This window comes from Apodemus sylvaticus, chromosome 14 (assembly GCF_947179515.1).
Source record: "Apodemus sylvaticus chromosome 14, mApoSyl1.1, whole genome shotgun sequence".
Classification (NCBI taxonomy): Eukaryota; Metazoa; Chordata; class Mammalia; order Rodentia; family Muridae; genus Apodemus; species Apodemus sylvaticus.
The window spans coordinates 79,775,612-79,786,389 of record NC_067485.1 but is presented as its reverse complement, the minus strand read 5'-3'; positions in this window follow the sequence as shown (position 1 = coordinate 79,786,389).

Sequence of the window (10,778 nt, the reverse complement as noted above, 5' to 3'; positions counted from 1 at the left end):
CCTTAATTGGGCCATTCTTATGTGTCTTTCGTATTTGACAGTCAACCTTTGGGGCAGGACCCTGAGATGATTTTCCGGTTTGAATGTGTCCCCTAAAAACATGTGTTAGAAACTTCAGCCCAGTGCAAACAATACTCGGAGGTGGGACTTCATGCGACGTGTCCAGCTACACATGCAGCCACGAAAGGGTTAACTTTCATCCATTCTTTGCTCTTCTGCCAGAGGATGGTTTCGTGCCTGTGCCATCACTGGAGTGGCAGCTCCTTCCCCGAGGACTTGCCAGTCTCTAGGTAGACAAATCAACACATTTCTATGCAGTATATGTTACTGAGCCTCAGGCATCTTGCTATAGCAGCATGTTATTGATTTGAACAGACCACATCATGGAGTCTACCATGAGGACACTGGACTCCACATTCCCTGCATCAACGCTTGTGCCTTTAGCGATGTTTTGTAAACTGTTGTTTTCTAAGTCCTTCTTTCTATATATCATTGAGTGCATTCTTCACCTCAAACTCCTGTGATAGATGGGAAAAAAAAAGTTCAGGGGATGCAGGTGATTTGCCTATAACTGCACAGCAAGAAATGGCAGAGTTAAATGTTCAGATCTAGGTCGCTGGTGTTTAAACTCCCTTTTAACCACAACATCTCCTTGCTTCCAAGGAATTTACTGTAGTGTAAAGCCAAGGGAAACCAACTGGTATCTCCTAGTCTGGGTGGCCCACTCAACACCTTGTGAGCCCAGCCTCTGGGATGGCAATGGATGTTCTTTGTCTCTTTGTCTGATGGCCAGACCACTCTCTGCTACCCCCTATCAAGATTCTCTGCCAGACACTTGGACTAGACTCCCAGACAGGGGGAGGAGGGAATAAACATACACGGATACTTAATGTGGAACAAGATCTTATTCTGTGAAGCCAAGGGAGGAGAAGTATAAATAAACAGTCACATAAAAATGTGCAGGATCTGCCCTGAGTGGTGTTTCAGTCTGTGTAGTTAGTTGTATTAGAATTAAGACTTTGTCAGATGTCAAAATACCATTCATCTTGTATTATTCTTTCAGGATTAGTATTTAACTCGACAAGGCCTTTGTGCCAGGCTGGGGAGATGGCTCAGTGGGTAGGAGTACTTACTGCACAAGCTGGAGGACTTGAGTTCAGATCCTCACTATGTACAAAAAAGCAGATATGGCAATGTTTGTTTATAACCCCACTGCTGAGGGATGGAGACAGGATGATTTTTGACACTCATTAGCCTGCCAGCCAAGGGGCACCAGGAAGCTTTAAGTTCAGAGAGAGAGAGAGAGAGAGAGAGAGAGAGAGAGAGAGAGAGAGAGAGAGAGAGAGAGGGAGAGAGCGCATCTAAAGGACACAGGGGTGAAAGTGATAGAAGACACTTGGTGTCCTCTGGTTTGTGTGTGTGTGTGTGTGTGTGTGTGTGTGTGTGTGTGTGTGTGTGTGTGTGAATGTATGTATGTGTATGCATTTTATATGTGTATATGTGTGTGTATGTGTGTATATATATGTGTGCATGTGTATGTGTATGTGTGTGTGAATGCATGTATGTGTGTGCATTGTATATGTGTATATATGTGTGTATGTGTACATATTTGTGTATATGTATGTATATATGTGTGCATGTGTATGTGTGAGTATGTGTGTGTGAATGCATGTATGTGTGTGCATTGTATATGTGTATATATGTGTGTATGTGTACATATTTGTGTATATGTATGTATATATGTGTGCATGTGTATGTGTGTGTGTGTATGTGAGTATGTGTGTGTGTGTGTGTGTGTGTGTGTGTATGCATGTGCATGTGGAACCCAGGACCTTGTATATGCTGGGTAAGCCCTCTATCATTCAACTTCACCCAAACCTAAGAACAACTTTAGAAGAATTTTTTTAATTAGTTAATTAGTTAATTAATTAAATTCGCATCCTGACTGCAGTTTCCCCTCCATCCTTCCTCCTGCTCCTCCCTTCTCCATCCACTTCTCCTCCCTTTCTCTTCAGAAAGGGGAGGCCACCCATGGATGTCAACCAGCCTTGGCATTTCACATTGCAATAAGACTAGGAGCACCCTCTCCTGTTGGTGCTGGACAGGGCAGCCCAGTAGGCGAAAGGGTCCCAAAGACAGGCAACACAGTCAGAGACAGCCCTTGCTCCTGATGTCAGGAGTCCCAATGAAGACCAAGCTACACAACTGTTACATATGTACAGAGGGCCTAGGTCTACCCCACGCAGGCTCCCTGATTGTTGGTTCAGCCTCTGTGAGCCCTATGGGCCCAAGTTAGTTGATTCTGTAGGTTTTCTTGCGGTTTCCTTGACCCCTCTAGTTCTTTTAATCTTTCCATCCTCTCTTCCACTGGCTTCCCCAAGCTCCACTTACTGTTTGGCTGTGGGCCTCTTCATCCAGTTCCATCGGTTGTTGGGTGATGCTTCTCTGATGGTAATCATGCTAAGCTCCTTTCTGCAAGTATAGTGCAATATTATTAAGTGTCAGGGGTGGTCTCCTTCTCATGACATGAGTCTCAAGGTGGACCAGTCATTGGTTGGCCATTCCCTTAATTTCTGCTCCATCTTTACCCCTGCACATCTTGTAGGCAGGACAAAGAGTAGGTTGAAGACTTTGTGGCTGGGTTGGTGTCCCCAGCCCTCCATTGGAAGTCTTGTTGATCAAGCTTCATATCCCCCACTACTGGGAGTCTTAGCTAGAGTCACCCTCTTGGTTCCTGGGGTTTTCCATTGCCCTAGGCTTCCAGCTTCTCCCTCCCCATTCCAGTTGTCTCTCGCCATACTTTCTCCCTCCATCCTCTCTCCACCTAGTCCCTCCCGTTTCTATCCCTATGACAATCCTCTCCCCGCACCCAGCTTTGATGTCATTCTGTTTCCCCTTCTCAGTGAGATTGAAGCATCACCCCTTGAGCCCTCCTTGTTACTTAGCTTCTTTGGGTCTGTGGTTTTTACCATGGTTATCCTTTACTTCACAGTTAATATCCACTCATAAGTGAGTACATACCGTGTTTGTCTTTCTGGGTCTGGGTTCCCTCAGGATGATCTTTTCTAGTTCCATACATTTGCCTGAGAATTTCATGATGTCACTGTTTTTAAAATCCAAGTTATATTCCATTATATAAATGTAACAGATTTTCTTTATCCATTCTTTATTTGAGGGACAGCTAGGTTATTTCCAGTTTCCAAATATTATGAATAAAGCTGCTATGAACATAATTGAGCAAGAGGAGAGGATGTAGCATCCTTTAGGTATATGTCCAGGAGTGATTTAGCTAGGTCATTGTGACAGGATTTTCCCTGCCCAATTACATTAAAATATTAGTGCAGCAGGAGGCCTGTGATTGGACAGGGAAAGGGAGGTGGAGCTAAGAGCTGCAGAGACAGAGAGTGTCTCAGGAAACAGGAGAAGCCAAGATGGAGGTGGATGAACAGGAAGAAGAACTTAACCAATGTGGCTTTAAAGAGCCACAGGTAGTTATAATATCATGAAGGTTAGAATAATTAGGATAATTTGTCTAATCTAGATGGGCAGTTTTATCATTATCAACTGGTTCTGAAATTGTTGTATTGGCATCTTGTGAATTGAGAATTTGATATATAAATCTGGTTAATTATAAGCTTCTAACGTTTTAGTTCTACTGGGTCGTGTGTTGTGGGAGCTGACCACGGAGTGGGAAGTCATTGTGTGGGGCTTGTGTGGCAGCAAGGGGAACTTGGGAGCTCCAGCCCCACCAGAGAGTTGGCTGGCAGAGAGTAGCCCAGTGGGACCATGCCATGCCAGAACAGAGAGTTGCCAATAGGAGCGCGGGAACTTGCCAGTTGTTTTTTTTTTTTTTTTTTTTTTAATATTTCCCACAAACAGGTCCTAAAAACAAATTTTGAAAACTGTATTCAACTCAGTTTAAAGAGTTCAAATGAATAGGTATTTGACTTTATGATTTGTGTTTTATTTAGAAAAAAATGAGTTTTTTAAAAGGCTACTAAACACATATATTGGAAAAATAATTCCCTAGTCTTTGGGGCTTGGAGTTTTGCTCCTGAGTGTGAGGTAAATGTGTATCATTTGACATTGGGTCCACAAAAACATTATAAATCAACTGGAATTTCCAAAAAAGATGGATTTTCTAAGTTTTAGGGGTATAAATATGTAGATAAGTGCTAAGGGCCAGCCTCAGCTTGGTCGGAGGTCCTGAGGAAGGGGTGAATTGTGCATTGGAAGAATGACACAGAATCAGTGATGGATGCAAGCTGACAGATCTGTCCTCAGCTGGAGATAGCTCTTTCTTGCAGACCAAAACCCAGTCTTTTATTTTGCATAAGATACTTCCTTAGGAATTGCATATCAGTTTAATCATTTACCCCAGGTTCCTTTTTGATTGTCCCACAAATCAGCATTTTATGACCTTAGCCCCTTGACTCTAAAGACAGAGCCAAGTGACCAAAGCTGCCAAGTTCTGCTGCTTGCTGAACATAGCCCCATAGCTCTATGACATTATCACCAGCTTTCTGTGTTCCAGCTTCTTCACTGCCTAAGCTTGGCTGTCCTGTAACTTGTTCTGTGGACAGACCTTGAACTCAGAGATCTACATGGCTCTTGTCTTCTGAATGCTGGGATTAAAGGCATGTACTACCTCACCGAGACCTAAGCTTTTCTTTATCTGGAATTTGCTTTGTACCAGGCTGCCTTTGAACTCAGTTATCTACTTTCCTTTGCCTCTTGGGATGAATAGTGTGTACCATCATGCCTGGGCCTAAAATTTTTATGGCCACTATTCCTCAAGATCAGGATCAAAAGCCTGTGTCTTCCAGCCTCAAGATCTGAATCACAAGTGTGCCACCCATTTCTGGATTGTAGTTAATTTTAGATTAAAATCCAAACTATTCCTTGTTCAATTGAAAACATAAACAATAAGCTTAGCTCGGTGGGATCTTGTGCTTTGATCACCACTCCCAAAATCTCTTTATCTTTTCCCTTAATATCTTTCTGACAAAGCTGGCTGATTGGCACAGCTGCCTCTGTTCTTTCAGGCCCATGAAGGTCCTCATACAATTCATATTGCATCTTTGTATTTTCATAGTTCAGAAATCCTGTGAAGAACAGTTCTTACATTGATTTATTTATTCTTGAACTCATGTTTTCAGAGTTCTTTCCCACAGACTTAAGGGCTATCCTGAAGGTGACAGCATTGCCATTTTGCTGAGGAACACAGACATATTCTTACTTCCTAGAATCATGCTGTTTCTGATTATCATGGAGTTATTAACCTTTGCAGGAAAAACATTCCCTGAAGGAGGAACATAAAGTAAAATACATAAATTATTATACAAACATGCATTACCACCTACAGCAACTATCAGCCCTTGAGAAGATCCATGCTCCTGCTGGCTCTGCTCCAGGGGTAGGAACCTTGTCACACACCACTCCTTTCACAGCCATGCTGGACCTGGCAGACAAGGTTTATAGTAAGTTCTGTATAACTGGCACACTGGAAGAAACATGGTAGAAATATCAGTGGCAGTGTGTATAGCACAGTGTCACCCTTAGAGGTCACTTAAGAGGTTTGGAGATAGTAAGAACTTTAGTGAGCTGGGACTCACTTACATAGGCCAGAGTCTATCTTGGAGTGGTGAACATATTAGCAAAAGTAGAAAGGGCTAAAAATACCCGTAATCCTTGGGTTATAATGGGCTAATGTCCCAAGGAACCTATCATCTTTGGAACATGTCATGAGTCAAAGATGTGTCTTAGTTTCTCTTCTGCTGCTGTGTTAAAATATCTCAACAAAAGCAACTTAAGGGAGTCAGATTTTGTTCTGGCTTACAGTTCCAGAGGGACATAGTCACAGTGATGGGGAAGGCAGGCAGCAGACAAGGGAAGGCATGGCAACAACAGCAGGGGGAGCTCGGTTTGAAGGGAGTTGGGACTTTTCAGAATCCATAGTTGAGGCAGCAAGCAGACTTAGAGCCTGGGCATGCTGGACAAGCTTGAAGCAAGGTTGTGGTTGAGTCATTCCACAAACAGACTGGCCATAAAAGATAAGGGGCGTGCCTGGTCATACACCATCTGGACTGGAGTCTCCTGTCTCCTGTTCCTGGGATGCAGTTTACCAATGTCAAAGTGACCTTCCTGCTAACAAAAGGAGGTCCTACAGGTTGGATACAATGTAGCCACACCCAGGAACAGGTACTGAACAGACAATGGGGCCAGGCTATGAAACCCTAAGGCCCATGCAGAATGTGAATCACTGCCTTTAGCAAGCTCTTTGTTCTATCATATTCCAAAACAATGTCAGAAGCTAGGGACCAAATGTTCAAATCATAATACAACTTACTAGACAGCATGGCTTATCAATATAACAAGACATTGTGCAGAATCAGCTGAGCCCTGTTACATCTGTATGGAAACTTGGTCTCCAGCTTGCTATGGTTGCCCAATGAGTATAGTAATCCAAGCTGTAACCTGGGAACAGATCAAAATTCCAGTTTTCCACCACCGTAAAGTTAAGGCATTATAAACTGAAAATGGAACCACTCTAAATCCTACGTGGCATTTAAAAACAAATCTAGGTTGAAAGAGTGTTGAGTGGTAGGAAACCAAGCAGTATCTGAGCATCCGAAAAGGTGGCAAGTGTCCTGTTTCTCTCTGTTCATCCATAGTTCTGAGATGCTTTCATTATTCCCGCCATTCATGGGATAGACAACCTGAACACTGAACTTCATCTTGCTTTGCCTGGACTTGTAGACATTGGTATTCCTAGACTGTCAAGTAGGGCAGATCCCCTGGTGAGCATGGCACTCCCTCAGCCAGAAGCTTTTCTGTGCATGACAAACAGCATTCTCCTTGCTATCACTAGGAAGAAACCCATCTGTTATAGTTACCTTGACATCTGAAATCCACCTGTCTGGAAGATACTTATGGGAGAGGGTGGGAGAGTCCTAAAACGTTCAGCTGATAGTTATGTGCATTTCAAAAACAGAGCCAGGAGGAGGAGCCACTTGCCCAGAGCCCTTATGAAAATTGTAGATGAAGTCAGAATTGCACCCCCAAGTCTGACTGCTTTTTCACCTTTGGAAAGCAGGAAACTTAGTTGTATGTAGCCAATGCTTGTGAGATGCTTTCACATTCTAGACAAAGACACTAAATAACATCCCAAATTATTTACATTTGTTGATAACTCAAGGGACTACCAATCTAAATGTAGACAATCAATTGTTAAAGTATAATTCACCCGAAAGTGAGTTTTTTCTTCCTTTTCTCTCTCTCTTTTCTTCTTTATTTTACTTTTGGCAACAGGGTCTCATTCTGTAATTCAAGCTAGTCTTGAACTTATGGTACCCCTTTTATGGTAACCATGAGGTAAACCTCCTGTCTCAGCTTCTCAAGTGTTAGGATTATAGATGTGAGCCACCATGCCAGATTTGGGATGTCTTACCTTCTTCCCTTCTTCCCTTCCTCCCTCCCTCTCTCTATCCCTCCCATCTCTCTATCCCTCCCTCCCTCTATCCTCCCTCCACCCTCTCTCCTTCCCTCCCTCTCTCCTCTCCTCCCCTCTCTCCCTCCCTCTTTCTCTGCTTCCTTCTCTTCCTTCCATCCTTCTTTTCTTTTGCATGGGTCTCCTGTATCCTAGGCTGACTTTGAACCTGCTATGGATGTAGACAAAGATGTCCTCAAAGTTTAACCCTTCTGCTCTGCTTCCTGAGTGCTGGGTTTACAGTGTCCCTGCCATATACACCCTACTATGCAATTCTGGAGTGGAACCAAAGGGTTCCTGCATGCTAGGCAAGTGTTCTGCCGCTGAACTATACCACCAACCCTGGATATACTATTTTTTCTTAAGGTGATTAGGGGTGGATGTGCTCCTCACCTGCACACCAGCGAAAACCATCAGTTATGGAGAGCTACACTTCAGCGTCCTTATCACAACTCTCAAGAGTTCCCTTTAGTGACTTTCTGTCTATGGTGTTGTTTTTTGGGAGGGTGGAGGCAGGGGGTAGGGGTTGCACCAGAAGGCATGGGTACTCTCTTTGTACACCAAGTAGACCTAGCTAATGTTTGCTCTTCAGAACTTCAGTGTGTGCACACAGATTTGAGCAGCAGTTTCATATATGTCTCCAAATGGCCTTCCTTAGAATTTCAGATTTTAATCATATTTTTGCTGATTATTTGGCAATTTCACGTCATGAACCCTGAGCACACTCACTTCTCAGTCCTCCCAGATCTGTCCTCCACCCTTGGGACATCCCCCCCTCCCCGAAAGAAGAGGAAGAAAGGGAGAAGGAGAAAGAGAAAGAGGAGGAGAAAGAGGAGGAGAAAGAGAAAGAGGAGGAAGAAGAGAGAGGGAGGAAGAGGAGTAGGAGGAGAAGGAGGAGGGGGAAGGGAGGGGAGAGAGGGGGAAGAGGGAGAGGGGGAGAGGGAGAGGGGGAGGGGAAGAGGGAGAGAAAGAGGGAGAGAAAGAAGAAGAAGGAGGAGGAGGAGGGAGGAGGAGGAGGAGGAGGAGAAGGAGGAGGTCCAATTTGTGTTGCCCATATACTCACTGGAGCATGGTCAGATTCTCATTGAAAACTGAGTTCTTCCTCACCTGCACACCTGCCAGAAGCCACAGTCATGGAGAGCTACACTTCAGCATCTGTATCACAACTTTTTTTTTGATTTTGGTTTTTTTGAAACAGGGTTTCTCTGTATAGCCCTGGCTGTCCTGGAACTCACTCTGTAGACTAGGCTGGCCTCCAACTCAGAAATTTGCCTCTGCCTCCCAGAGTGCTGGGATTACAGGTGTGTGCCACCACCGCCCGGCTAAAATAGTGCTCATGGTTTTTGGGTTTGAGTTTTTTTTGTTTGTTTGTTTGTTTGTTTGTTTGTTTTTTTGAGACAGGGTTTCTCTGTGTAGCCCTGGCTATCCTGAAACTCACTTTGTAGACCAGGCTGGCCTCTAACTCAGAAATCTGCCTGCCTCTGCCTCCCAGAGCTGGGATTAAAAGCGTGTGCCACCACCACCCGGCCTTAGCACAATTTTTAAGAGTTCTCTTTAGTGGCTTTCTGTCTATGTTGTTGTTTTTTGGGAGGGTGGAGGCAGGGGGTAGGGGTTGCACCAGAAGCCTCTTCCTCTTTCTCAACTGTGACTCTGCAGTCGTCTATACCATGGAGAATGTAGCTTTCCTTGACTGCACAGTCTGTTGGGGCATGGGCCACGGAGTTACATATGGTTTCTAGTGACAGTGTGGACCTCGGACATCCGCATGGTCCCTAGCTGCTGACCCCAACGTAGTCTGCTGTGGCAATACAGACCATGGATGTCAGTTTGGCCCTCTGCCACTGCACACAACATGGACACTGTCACAGCTCCCTGCAGCAGTGCGGGCCAAGGACATCAACCTGGGTTTAGGCAGCAGCACAGACCATGACCATCCACATGGCCTGCAGTGGTAACGTGGGCCATGGGCATCAACACAGACCCTGGCTGTAATAGAACCACCGACCCAGACATGGCCATCAGTGACAGTAAGGATGCAGACCTGGAATTTAATTTTAACTACTCCAGGGATTTCTTTATGTTTGGATTTGTCCCATTTGTTATCTTGACACAACCTAGAATCATCAGGGAAAAGAGAACTCCAACTGAGAAAATGCCTTCATGAAATTGCCTATAAGCAAGTCCATGGGGGCCTTTTCTTGACTCCTGATGGATGTGGAGGGGCCCAGACCACCCCTAGACAGGTGGTCGTGGGTATATAAGAAAGCAGGATGAGCAATGGAGAGCAAGCCAGTAAGCAGCATCCCTCCATGGCCTCTGTTTTAGTTCTTGTCTCCGGGTTCCTGCTTTGAATTCTTGCTCGGACTTATCTCCTTGTCAAACTCTAAGTTATAAGATGAAACAAACCCCTTCCTCCACAGGTTCTTGTCATGGTGTGGAAAGCAAACTAGACAGGGGTCATCTGGATTGAGATAGAAAAGCTGGATTTCCAAAAATAGTCCAGAAGCGATGGATCATGCCTGTTACTCCCTGAATTTTAAGGCAGGAAGATCACGAGGCCAGCCTGGGTCACTTAGGAAACCTAGTGACAAAAATGAAGGGAAAAGAAGGAAAGGAAGGGGAGAGATCTAGAGGGCAAAGTAGTGAAAGTCACGATCCTGATGAGGTGCGCACAGTGTGCCAGCATAGGCATAGATAAGTGCCATTGGGCTGCTTGGTGTAGACAGAGACCCCTGCCAGCTACAGTCTCTCCCTCTAAGAGTCAGACAGTGCCAGCAACGCATCCTGCCAAGGGCTCTGAGCTGCCTGGAACACGGTTCTGCATAAACACCATCCTCATTACTGCTTCTAATCTACAGATCCTGGGCTCTCTGTATGTAAACATGAAGAAAGGAATGGGGCTGAAGAGCCAGGAGCCAGGGGCTGGGAGCACCCCAGGCTGTTTCTTGCCACATGGCTTTCCGAGGAGAACGTCTAAGCCTCCAAAGTTAAGCCTGGACAAGTCTGATGTGTCCATGACAGGAGCTTCCTCTTCTGGAACCGTAAATGCTATTTTAATACCCCCCACCCCCGCCTTAAACAAACAGCCTTTGTTCTTTCCCAGCAGAGCCCTGTGACAGCCCTGGCCTCCTCTTTGCTGAGCCTACTATCTGGGCTTTCCAGATCTTCTTGGACTGATGCCTAAAACTCCCCTGCAGAGAAGCTCTCTTCGGGGCTGAAACCTTACTTCATCCCTCCACGGAGGGTCCAAAGGAAGACCAAGGCAGAGGGCCCACTCAGACTGTTCGCT